The sequence below is a fragment of the Cervus canadensis genome, chromosome 29 (assembly GCF_019320065.1).
Source record: "Cervus canadensis isolate Bull #8, Minnesota chromosome 29, ASM1932006v1, whole genome shotgun sequence".
Lineage (NCBI taxonomy): Eukaryota > Metazoa > Chordata > Mammalia > Artiodactyla > Cervidae > Cervus > Cervus canadensis.
The window spans coordinates 43,017,576-43,030,485 of NC_057414.1; the positions used below are offsets into that span (position 1 = coordinate 43,017,576).

The 12,910-nt window shown below is 48.9% G+C and overlaps 1 long non-coding RNA gene across 2 annotated transcripts; it reads left to right on the forward strand.

Annotated features, from left to right (window-relative positions):
- The first annotated feature begins 6,043 nt into the window (after positions 1–6,043).
- LOC122430831 lies at positions 6,044–12,273 on the forward strand. 2 transcript variants are annotated; one of them, XR_006266388.1, is made up of 4 exons: positions 6,052–6,072; positions 10,279–10,357; positions 10,766–10,921; positions 11,895–12,273. It is a non-coding gene; the product is annotated as an uncharacterized LOC122430831 (long non-coding RNA). The 2 variants fall into 2 exon arrangements; XR_006266389.1 differs by lacking the exon at positions 10,766–10,921 and having other exon boundaries at positions 6,044–6,072.
- The last annotated feature ends 637 nt before the right edge of the window (positions 12,274–12,910 follow it).

A 12,910-nucleotide genomic window follows, 5' to 3' on the forward strand; every position in this document is an offset into this window, starting at 1 on the left:
TGAAAGGGGGCTTTTGTCAAGACAGCTGTGGAGGTGGGCCTGGACACTGAACTGGACGGAGCTGGAAGCCAACCCAGCACTTTGGGGAGAGGAGGAGCTGGATGTTGGGAAAGCTGAGAAGTCAAGGTCTCCAGTCAGGCCATTTAGATAAGAGGGCCAAGGACTTTGTCTAAAAATACCAGCCCTGAGAAGGTGGGGCTGTGGCTATGGTCTGCCCAGGTGACGGGCCTTTATTGCCACTGTCCCGTGGCAGCGGCCTGGTAATCTCACAGGAATGCTTGAAACGTGGCCGGGAGGAAGGGGTACAGGAAGTGAGGCTGGGCCTCTGTCATTTGAGGGACTCTGTCTGCTGGTTTGGGCTATTAGAACCCACAGCTTCCTGTGGGATCACAATTCGTTGTAGGAATAAGAAATTTCCTCGTTAAAGGTGTTGGAAAGTTATGTCCATTACTGCTTCCATTTAATGGATGTGGAGACTGTCCTGTGAAGGCTGAATGCCTCAGGCGAGGACCCGTGGCTACGGTGAAGAAGGTGAAGAGCAAGGCAGGTGTCCTGGTTCCCTCATGTGAAAAGCATCGTGCCTGTATGGATACAAAACTTCCCGCAAGTCAAACTAAAGTCCTGGACTTGCTCTCAATGGCCCATCCTGGGCCCGGCCAGTCAGGGCCCACCCTTAGCCCTGGGGTTGTCAACTCCACGCAAAACCTCCATGGCAGAGACTGTGGTAGCTTGGCATGGTAATGCTAAAATATTAAATTTTACATTAGGGGGTATTTGAGCTGGGCTTTGAAAGGTTGAGAAGACATCTCTCCTAGGCAGTCAGGAACCTCAGGCTGCTTTTACCTCTGCAATGAGAATAATAGGAGCAACTTTCCTGAATCATCTGTGATGATGTATCCAACACACAGTGGGTGTTTAGGAAAACTGTCAGACACATCACCACCCAAAGGAGAAATCGAGAAGGATAAATATGCCCACAACCCTTGAGGTAGCACCCATCCCCAAGACTTCCTCCCCAAACAAGAACTCGTAAGCAGCAAAAAGCCCCGAATACGTGTACAAAACTGGCCATCACCACGTATTTCTCACTGAAGAAAGCTGGAAATAACCTAAATGTTCAGGAGTGAAGCTGGTAGGAAGGGTTCATTTTTCCCTTGAGTGCCTTCAGTATGCCAGAAATATTTGCTGAAAAGGTCTTCCCTGGTGGCTCAGTGGTAAAGAATCCACCTGTCAATGCAGGAGACACAGGTTCGATCCCTGGTCTGGGAAGATCCTACATGCTGTGGAGCAACCAAGCCCATGCACCACAATTACTGAACCTGCGCTCCAGAGCTCTAGTTGCTCCTAGCTCTAGGGGCTGCAACTATTGAGCCCACGTGCCGCAGCTCCTGAAGCCTGCACGCCCTAGATCCTGTGGTCTGCAGCAAGAGAAGCTGCCGCAATGAGAAGCCCATGCACTGCAAAGAGTAGCCCCCACTTGCTGCAACTAGAGAAAAGCCCACGCAGCAATGAAGATGCAGCACAGCCAAAAAAGAAAACGTTTTTAAAAAGAAATATTTGCTGAACAAATGAAGTCCTGGCTCAGCGCTTGCTACCTTTATGACTTTGGGTTGAGCCTCAGTTTCCTCAGCTGTAAAATGGGTTATCATTCGCAGGGCACAGGGTTGTTGTGAAGGGTGAACGGGTGGATGTACAGTATGTGTGCAGCGAGCAGGACACCCCAGCCCTCCTGTTGTTACGTGCAGTCGCTGCTTGGTGTGGCTTCTTATCCAGCAGCTGACATTGAGTCATGAATAATGCACATCCTTGTAGCAAACCAGCCTCGGAAGACAATACTGTGTAAGACGAGAATGCAATGTACATTCTGATCACCAAAATGTGATCGTTTGTGCACACGTGGACAAGGCTTGGAGAGAAATTTGCTACGGCAGGTGCTGGTGCTGGGAGGAGTGTGTTCCAAGCGTAAAGTCTTTTCTTCTAGGAGATCAGAAAAAAATTTCTGAAAGCTCCTTGATGCTAAATTCTGTCTTAGAGCAGACACATGGTATGGGTGATGGGCCTTAGGATGGATCAGGGAACAGGGGAGTGGGGGAGATTGGGAGGTCCCTGCCCAGTCTCTGGCCTTCCTGCAGATTGGTTCCTGTGGTCTAGCCTGAGAGGCCTGGCAGGGAAGTCACTGGGCAGACCATAGGCAAGCTCCTTACACTTGTTTCCAGCATCTTTGAACTTTCAAAGCCAGCAGTATGTTAAGTATAATTAGCACTTCGTCTCTCAGGTGAGAAGGTTGAGCTTCACCCTAGAGGTAAAACAATGTCCAAGGCAGGCAGCTAGTAAGGACAGGACCCAGGGACCCACCCAGGACTCCTCCCCTGAATATAGGGGAACTCCATCCTTCTGCACCAAAAGCACCTTTGACCCAGAAAGTCCTAGGCACTTGGCACAGTGGGGATTTCCTAGAGGACTGCAGAAGGAGAGCCCTGGTTGGGCTCTGCTTACCACCCCCTCCCAGGCTGCACTCAACCCAGTCACCCCAGTTTCAGTTCTGAGCCTTAAAATATTAATGTGGGTGGAGAGAGGCCATTGGACTGAAATCCTAACTGCTCGAGATTGAATTACAGCCCCTGCCAACAGTATGACATAGAACTGGGCCCTTCACTGAGTGCCTGGGTTTGACCCCTGCCCAGGATGCTCTGTTAGCCTGAGGCCTAGCAGGCCCAGCAGCTTCCAGAGGTCTCTGAGCCTTTCTGAGACACGATTCTACCTTACACCTAGCGTCAGTGCTTCAAGGCCAAGGCCACAGGCAGGACCGAGGGCCCAGAGAGTTTAATGAAAGCAGGGGACTTGTACACCCGTGTGTCTGGTGGTTGGGACAGGCTCTCACCCCACCCCATATGCAGGTATCCTGAGTATAGTATTAGAGGTAAAAAGCTGTCTAGAGCATTTGCGTCCACCAGCTGTGTGACCTAGGACAAGTTACTTACCCCTTTAAACCAGATGGAGATGACTGTTTCTGCCCTCCAAGTTTGGTGGTGGTGGGGAAAGCCATGGAAGGAGCCAGGAAAGGGCTGGGTTCAAGGTCAGGGCCACACAAAGGGTAGCTGTGCACTTGTGCTGGTCGCTCGCTGGATCCCCACCACCTGGTGTTATTAATAGTAAGGGCGGCCCTGCAGCAACTCATCCCATTAGCCAGGGGCTGGGGCAGGGGACTGAGGTTCAGAGGAGGTGGGAGCAAAGAACTCTGTTCATAGCAATACAGAGCCTCCCAGAAGTCTACCAGGGCCTGGGGCTTTTTCCATTCTTTGAGGCACCTAGCACTTTTCAAAAATGAAGAAATACAGGCAAAACTTGTTTTATTGCTCCTCAAAAATACATTTTTTTTTTTTCCAAATTTGTGGCAACCCTGTATGGAGCAAGCCTATTGGTAGCATTTTTCCAACAGCATCTTCTCACTTCATGTCTGTGTCACATTTTGGTAATTTGGGGAAACACCATTATTATTATATTTGTTATTGTGATCTGAGATCTTGTTTTTGTGGACAAGAATTACTGCCCGCCATTTCGGTAAACAGTGAATGCTGTGGCCATGGGAGCCATCAGTCACTGTGGCAGCCCCCTTGCTGTGCACCCTGAGGGGAATGCAGGATGGAGAAAGACAGAATACTGGCGCTAGACAGCTGAGATGCCTATCAAAGGAATAATTGCACTGAGCCCAGATTCTTGCATCTTGCCATCCAGAGAAAACACTAAAACCATTAACTCGAGATGTCTGATTTTTGTGATTAGCAGTAATCTTTTGATGTTTGACTCTAAGTTTCATTTATTTGTTTTTTTCAGCAAAAATCCTGTATACCCCAATTTCTCCCTTTGCCTTTTTGGAACGTTTCCTCAGAGCTCTCTGAAAGGCTGTTTCCCAGACTACACTCCTCAGGAAGGTCCCCAAATAAACATACCTCTCAGCTCTTAGGTTGTGCATTTTTTTCCCAGCTGATATTGATAGATTTGCCGCTCAGCGAAGGCTCAGATGATGGTTAGCATTTTTTAGCAATAAAGTATTTTTTTAAGTACGTGGATAAAGAATGTTACCTGCCATATCAGTGAACAAAGGATGCGGTGGCCATCCAGCCATCAACCACTGCAGCCACGCCCAGCGGTGCACCCTGAGGAACCGGGATGGGGAAGAATAGGATACGGGCCCTAGATAGTTCAGGTGCAGAGCAGAGGAATTATTTCAGACTAATTAATTAGACTCTTACATCTTTCCATACATAGAAAAGCGCTAAATTCATTAACTCAACATGTCTCGTTTCCTTTACTTAGCAGTAATCTTTGAATGATCCCACTACCTGGTTTTTATTGCAAAAACTCCTCTATACCCTGGTTCATTCCTTACCTCTTTGGAGCAGTCCCTCCAAGCTATCTCAGAATGTTCACCCAATAAAACATAATTCTCAGGCTTCCCTGGGGGTCTAGTGGTTAAGAAGCCACCTGTCAATGCAGGGGACACAGGTTTGATCCCTGGTCTGGGAAGATGCCACATGGCCCAGAGCAACTAAGCCCACGCACCTCAACTACTGAAGCCTGCAGGCCTAGAACCTGTGCTGTGAAACCAGAGAAGCCACTGCAATGAGAAGCCCAAAACTGCAACTAGAGAGTAGCCCAAACTCACCACAACTAGAGAAAGCCCACAGGCACAGCAACAAAAACGCACCACAGCCAAAAAATTTTTTTAGAAAACTGTAATTCTCAACCTTTAGGTTGTGGATTTTTTCAGTTGACAGGATGTATACTGTTTTTTAGACATAGTTATTGCACACTTAATAGACTGTGGTATACTAGGAATATGTGGTATGTGCACTAGGAAACCAAAAAAAAAAAAAATTGTATGACTTGCTTTATTTTGATACTTGCTTTATTGACATAGTCTAGAACACAACCCGCAGTATCTCCAAGGCATGCTGGTACCTCAACACAATTGTCAAAACTGGGGCATGGGGCTTCCCTGATGGCTGGGTAAAGAATCCACCTGCCAATACAGATGACGTGGGTTCAATCCCTGACCCGGGTAGATCTTGCATGCCCCGGAGCTACTAAGCGTGAGCACCACAACTACTGTGTCTGCTGTGTTCCAGAGCCTGGGAACTGCAACTACTGAGGACCGTTTGCCCTAGAGCCCGTGCTCCACAATAAGAGAAGCCACGGCAATGAGAAGCCTGCGCTCTGCAAAGGAGAGTAGCCCACAGTCACCCCAGCTGGAGAAAAGCCTCTCAACAACAAAGACCCAGCACAGCCAAAATAAATTAAAAAAATTTTTAATCTAAAAAAATTTATTTTTTTAAAAACTGGGACATATTTGAAACACTTAAATTGAACAAATCAATGCTTTTTTTTTTTTTGCCTGTGCTGTGTGGCGTGGGGGATCTTAGTTCCCAGAAAAGGGATTGAATCCACGCCCCCTGCAGTGGAAACATGGAGTCTTAACCACTGGACCACCAGGGAAGTCCCACACATCAGTGCTTTTAACACACATGCAAAAGCTCCTGCACAAGATAATTTTACTGTTCCCAAGTTAATAGCAGGATTCATTAAAAATAATTATGGCTTGTGGCTCACTGAAGAACATTGTCAAGCCTGACCACGTCTCTCTGATTATGGTTATTTAAAAATAACACCAAAAATCTAACTCTGAAGCCCTAGGGCACAGGAAGCCCTCCTGGGGCCCCCGAGGTAGACACAGGTGGGTTTCCTGTGTCCCCACCGGAGAGCCTTCCAAACCCACCTTTCTATTTTGGTGGAAACCTGTCCCCCGGTTTTGTGCCCTAGATGCCTTATTTTTGTGACACAATAAACACAGTTGTTTGGAAGATCCCTGTTTTGATGGAAGTCACCCTGTGGGGAACAAGACCCCTGGGCAGGAGTCAGGAAACCTTGGTTCAGGAACCGTGCCCCACCGGACTCCTTCCTGCTCAGTCAGGCCTGGGCCCTGCGGACTGGACTTGTGCCAGGTGGCCTCGGGGTGGCTTTCCTTCCTGTGGAGAACAACCAGCAGGACCCAAGGGCCCCTTGAACAGATGGGTAAGCTGAGGCTGGGGCACAGGCGGGAGTCAGTGGTCCTGTCTACCTGGGATCCCATGGCCCGCGCTGCGCCCCCCTCCACTCCCCACTCTCCTGGGAGGGTCTCTCCCCCTGGGAGGGTCTCTTCCCCAGGAGCATCTCCGGTCCCTAGCCTGGGTGCCCCTAGCTCTGTCCTTGGTGACCCCCACTCCCACCTCAGTCTGAAGGAGCCTTCCCCGGGGGTGGGGCTCTGCGGCGACCCTCTGTGTGACCTTGGCCGATGCCCAGCCTCTGAGCCACCTAACAGGGCAGAGGGGCACTAAGCGGCAGCCTTGGAATCCACTGGGTCCTAGAAACCAGCAGCCGTACCCAGCAACCCCCTACAGCTGCCAGGCCAAATTCCAAGGCCATGGGCTTCGGGGAGGAGGGCGGGGGAGGATTCCTGCGCCCCGCCGGCCGCTGTCTGGTGAGAGGGCGCTGGGCCGAGGGGCGGGTGGCTGGGGGCACAGGCCTCCCCTGCTCTACAAGCCCCCTCCCCGGCTTGGGACCCGGTGGGAGCCGCTCCTGTGTTCGTCAGGAGCAGCTAAAGGCTTTTCCGGTTTTTTCCTACCGGCTTGATGAAGTCGCTTTTGCAATTACAGCTTATATTTACCAGATAACAGCTAGGCACCGCCCGAGGCTCTGGCGCCAGACTGGCCGGGGGAGGGTGCGGGGGTGGCCGGGGGCAGCTCCTGGAGCCTTGGGGCAAAGGTTTGACCCCCGGAAGGCAAGTGGAATCCACTAGCAGATTCTCCCAGGAAGCCAGACCTCCAGACTGGGGCCCCCGCAGCGACCCCCTCCCCCAAAGGCCCGCAGCCTTGGTCCTCCTGCCCATGAGACCCCCACCCCCACCCCTGCCCCGCCTCACCTGTGCTGGCCGCTGCCTCTACCGACCCCTTAGTCCCCGTCCTCCTCCAGGGGCTGCTCCTCCGTGAATGCATGTGCTGGGATACCGGTGGTGGTGGGAACAATTTGAGCCCCTACCTCATACAGTTGTTAGAGGATTAAATAAGTGAATAGTTACCAAGAGCTTCAAACAGAGCCTGGCCCACAGCTGGCAGTGAAAAGAGAAAGAACTCTGTGCTCCTGGCCTCTTGTCCACACGTCCACCCGCACTGAGTCATATGCCGGGGGCCCTTTGCTGTTTCATTATTTAATATGAGACATTATTTAATATGTCTCATATTAAAAAGCAGAGACATTACTTTGTCAACAAAGGTCCATGTCGTCAAAGCTATGGTTTTTCCAGTAGTCATGTACGGATGTGAAAGTTGGACCATAAAGAAAGCAGAGTACCAAAAAATTGATGCTTTTCAACTGTGGTGTTGGAGAAGACTTTTGAGAGTCCCTTGGACTGCAAGGAGATCAAACCAGTCAGTCTTAAAGGAAATCAGTCCTGAATACTCACTGGAAGGACTGATGCTGAAGCTGAAGATGTGAAGAACTGACTCATTGGAAAAGACCCTGATGCTGGGAAGGATTGAAGGCAGGAGGAGAAGGGGACAAGAGAGGATGAGATGGATGGATGGCATCACTGACTCAATGGGCATGAGTTTGAGCAAGTTCTGGGAGTTGGTGATGGACAAAGAAGCCTGGTGTGCTGCAATCCTGGATTGCAGAGTCGGACACGACTGAGTGACTGAACTGAACTGTGCTGTTTCACCACCAGAAATAGCCCTTTACAGCATCCGGCTTTGGATCCACCAGCTCCTATTGTTTGATCTAAGTGTGCTCCACTGGGACCTTCCCCAGCTACCACTTCTATTCTTTTCTTTCTTTCTATTTTTTAAAGTATTTATTTATTTGGCTATGCTGGGTCTTAGTTGCCCCATGCAGGATCTTCAAACTTCATTGCGGCATGTGGGATCCAGTTCCCTGGCCAGAGATGGAACCTGGGCACCCTATGTTGGGACCACAGAGTCTTAGCCACTGGACCCCCCAGGGAAGCACCCTGGCTACCATTTCTGATCTTTTTCAACCCTCGGATCAAGCTGCAATTACCACGGCCTCTTAACCCCACCCTCCTGGCAGAGACTCGTTGAGAACTCCCACTACCTGGGCTCCCTTCTCCTTCCTGGGAACATGGGAAGACCACACTTCCCTGTAACCCCTCCCCTTGCGGTGGGCTAGGACCACGAGACTCCTTGTGTCCTGGGGGAGCCTCTCTGCCTTCCTGCTTCCCTGGATCCAGGGGGAGAAGCCAGGGCAGGGGCACTCCTTCCAAAGTGCCTGCTTCAGGACTTCTCTGGTGGCCCAGTGATTAAGACTCTGCTCCCAAGGCAGGGGGCCCCGGGTTCAATCTCTGGTCTGGGAATTAGATCCTGCTTGCTGCAACGATGATCCTATGGGCCGCGACTAAGACCCAGCGCAGCTGAAAACAACAACAACACGGAAACCCCAAAGTTCCTGGTTCCCTGGATCTCCACGTGGAAGGCAGGCTGCCTGCCCACACATGGGTGGACTGTGGCACGCTCGGAGGTCAGACACGCCCCTCCAGGGCCACGGAGGTTAAATGTTTGACATGCCTTCACACCTCCTTCCCACTTCCTGGTGACCTGGGAGCTGCAGAGTGAAGGCAACAGCATCATGAGAAGGAGAGGAACTAGATCTCACAGTGACCCCCGGAGGAGAGACCCCTGAGCAGGAACCAAGAAGGCTTTTAACATGAGCTTGAAGCAAAGCTTTGTGGTACTCACCAGGGTGATCGGGGGCTCTTTGTTACAGCAGCTGGCCCCTCCTAGTACATCATTCTCTTCCTCTGTTAATTACATCCACCCGGCAAACCCCAACTCGAGGCGAACCCAACTGACTTCTCTTTACCTGCGCCTCTCAGCTGCCCCTGGAAAGCTGAATGTTCTGGATTAACATCCTGTGACTGGTTCTACTGGTTTTCTTTCAAATTCATGACCATGGGCCCAGTGGGGTCCTCACACCGTCCTACTGCCTGTCCTAGGAACCTGGACTTGCTCATCTGAGACAACCAGCCTTACCATCTTAAACATTCTTAGGTGTCCTGCTCAGTAGCGTTAAGTAAAATCACATTGTTGTCCACCCAGTCTCTGGAACTCTTTTCATCTTGCAGAACTGAGAACTCGGTACACATTAAACAACTTCCTATTCCTCCTTCCATCTGGCCCTGGTGACCCGCATTCTATTCTCTGCCTCTGTGAATGTGTGTATTCTAGGGACTTCATATAAGTGGAACTATGCAATATGTGTCTGACCTATTTTAATTCTTTTTAAAAAATTGTTTATTTGGCTTTGCTGGGTCTTTGTTGCAGCACATAGTATCTTTAGTTGTGGCATGTGGGATCTAGTTCCCCAACCAGGGATTGAACCCAGGCCCCCGTGTTGGGAGCACAGAGTCTTAGCCACGGGACCACCAGGGAAAGCCGTGACCTATTTTATTTAGCACAATGTCTCTGAGGTTCGTCCATGTTATGGCATATATCAGAATTTTAATCCTTTTTAGGCCAAAAATCATTCCAATGTATGGCTAGATCACGTTTTAAAAATCCATTTATCCGTTGACGGACACTGGTTGTTACCACCTTTTGTGCGTGCTCAGTCTCTCTGTCCTGCCCAACTCTTTGCGACCCCTTGGACTGGGGCCCACCTCTGTCCATGGAATTCTCTAGGCAAGAATACTGGAGTGGGGGCCATTCCCTTCTCCAGGGGTTCTTCCCAACCGAGGAATCGAACCCAGGTCTCTTACAAAAAGTCTCCTGCATTGGCAGGGAGATTTTTTTTACTGCTGTGCCACCTAGGAAGTCCCCAAAATACTGGATGCTAATACATACTGTAGACATTTTAAGAAATCTTCAAAAGGTAAATACATTTATAAAAATACATGTGCCTTGCCATTCATTCAATAAATATGATTTGTTTTAAAATAGGTCACAAAAGTTCGATTTACCAAAATTCTATACCTGTATCCTGCCTTTTTATTTCAGTCTCAAATCTGACTTAATATCAAAAGCAGTAGTTTAAGAATTGATTCATAAGATTAATCCCAAGAGTTACTGGGTAGACTTCAAATTATTTCACTCCTTATAAATATAAATGACTGGAAAGTCTTGACCAGTGGTTTCTTGCATCAGATATATCTGGGGGGCTGCTTAAAATGTGCATAGGCTCTACCTAAGAACTAATGACTAAAGGTCTTCCAGAAACTTTTTTTCTTTTTAGAAATTTCAGGTGATAATATGCAGCCTAGTGTGGAAGCCTCTGACCTGGATCACCAGACCAGTGGTTCTCAACTTACAAGGTACATCAAAATCACTTGACAAAATTTTTTAAAACAGGGAAAAAGAGAAAAACAAACAGATTTGCTTCAGTAGACTGAGAGCGGTGCCCAAGAACCAGGATTTCAAATATTCATTGCAGTCGGACCGCAAACCACTCTAAGAAGCAAGGCACAACCTTTGTCAGGTTATGAATTCACATTTCAGCTACTGTGAATAATGCTTCCAGGAACACTGGGGCCCAGATACCTGTCCATGTGCTTACTTTAGTTCTTTGGAGGATGTACCACGACGTGGAACTTCTGGGTCAAATGGGAGTTCTGCGTTTAGTGTTTTGAGGAACTGCACCATGCTTTCCACAATGCATGGGGGTTGTGCTTTTCCCACAATTCACCAACACTTTTTCTTTCTCGCTTCTTTTTTTAAAATAGGGGTCCTAGGGACTTAGCAGGTGGTTCGGTGGCTAAGACTTCACGGTTCCCAATACAGGGGATCCAGGTTGGATCCCTGGTCAGAGGGCCAGATCCCACACGTTGCCACTGAGAATTCATATGCCGCAATTCAAGATTCCACATGCTGCAACTAAAGTAAGACTGGGCGCGGCCAACGCAGAAAAAGAAAGGCATCCTAATGGGTGTAAAGTGATAGCCCCTGGTTTTTTTTTCTTTTTGACCATGCCACGTGTATTGTGGGGCTTCCCTTGTGGCGGCTCAGATGGTAAAGAATCTGCCTGCAATGTGGGAGACCTGGGTTCGTCCCCTGAGTTGGGAAGATCCCCTAGAGAAGGGAATGGCAACACACTCCAGTATTCTTGCCTGGGAAATCCCATGGACAGAGGAGCCTGGTGGCCTACAGTCCATGGGCTCGTCAAGAGCCGGACACGACTGAGCGACTAACACGTTCACTTTCACGTGTCTTGTGGGATCTTAGTTCCCCATCCGGGGACTGAACCTGGGCCCTTGTCAGAGTAAGTGCGGAGTCCTAATGCCTGGACCACCAGGGAAGTCCCTCTTCTGGTAGTTTTGACCTACATCTCCCTGGTGATTAGTGATGTTGAGCATTTTTTTATAAACTCATTGATCATTTCATATCTGTTAAAGCTTTTCATAGAGATAAACACACAAGCAAAACATGGTGCCCAGTCTCTTCCTCTATTTTGTGTGTGCTAAGTTACTCAGTCATGTCCAACTCTTTGCGATCCCATGGACTGTAGCCCGCCAGGCTTCTCTGTTGATGGGATTCTCCAGGCAAGAATACTGGACTATGCCCTCCTCCAGGGGATCTTACCAACCCAGGGATCGAACCCAGGTCTCCCGCTCCTGCATTGGCAAGCGGGTTCTTCACCACTAGTGTCACCTGGGAAGCCCCTTTCTCCTTTGCCTTCTTCCCAAATTTCATCTTGGAAGCTGCTTGTGAGGAGGTCCTCCCTGTTCTTGTTGGTCACCTTCTCCACCTTGGGGTGGAGCCCCCAGAGCCCTTTGTTCATACCTCTCAGGGTCAGGAGGCTTGGGGGGCAGTTTGTTCTACTTCCTTCAGTCACTCACCCCTTTCTTCCCCCAGGAGTCTCAAGCCACATTTACAGGACTCAGTTTTGGTCCCCACATTCTGAAAGCCCCTGCTGGACTCAGAAACCACCAACGGTCTGAATCGCTCCTGGGCAGTGGCATCAACTTGGGTACCACTCTTTCTGCTGCCGGAGGTCCTGGATAACCGCATCTCTGTCTTATGGAGAGGCAGGCACCGGCTTTGCCCTGAACTGATGGTCTGCCCTGCAACCTCCTCCTCCTTTCCTTTCTCCAGGAGACAGTTTTGACACTTGCTCAGGGACTTCTGAGAATTCCAGAAAAACATCTACTTCTGCTTCATTGACTATGCTAAAGCCTTTGACTGTGTGAATCACAACAAACAGAATTCTTAAAGAGATGGGAATCCCAGGCCACCTTACTTGCCTCCTGAGAAATCTGTATGCAGGTCAAGAAGCATCAGTTAGAACCGGATGGAACAATGGACTGGTTCAAAATTGGGAAAAGAGTATGTCAAGACTGTATATTGGGAGGGGGGATCGGGATGGGGAATACATGTAAATCCATGGCTGATTCATGTCAATGTATGACAAAACCCACTACAATATTGTAAAGTAATTAGCCTCCAACTAATAAAAATAAATGAAAAAAAAAAAGACTGTATATTGTCACCCTGCTTATTTAACTTATATGTAGAAAGCATCATGTGAAATGTCAGGCTGGGTGAATCACAAGATGGAATCAAGATTGCCAGGAGAAATATCAACAGCCACAGATATGCAGATGATACCACTTTAATGGCAGAAAGAGAAGAGGAACTAAAGAGCTTCTTGATGAGGGTGAAAGAGAAGAGTGAAAAAAACTGGCTTAAAACTGAACATTAAAAAGCTAAGATCATGGCATCCAGTCCCAAACAGATGGGGGAAAAGTGGAAATAGTGACAGACTTTATTTTCTTGGGTTCCAAAATCACTGCAGATGCTGACTGCAGCCATGAAATTGAAAAATGCATTTTCCTTGGAAGAAAAGCTATGACAAACCTAGACAGAGTATT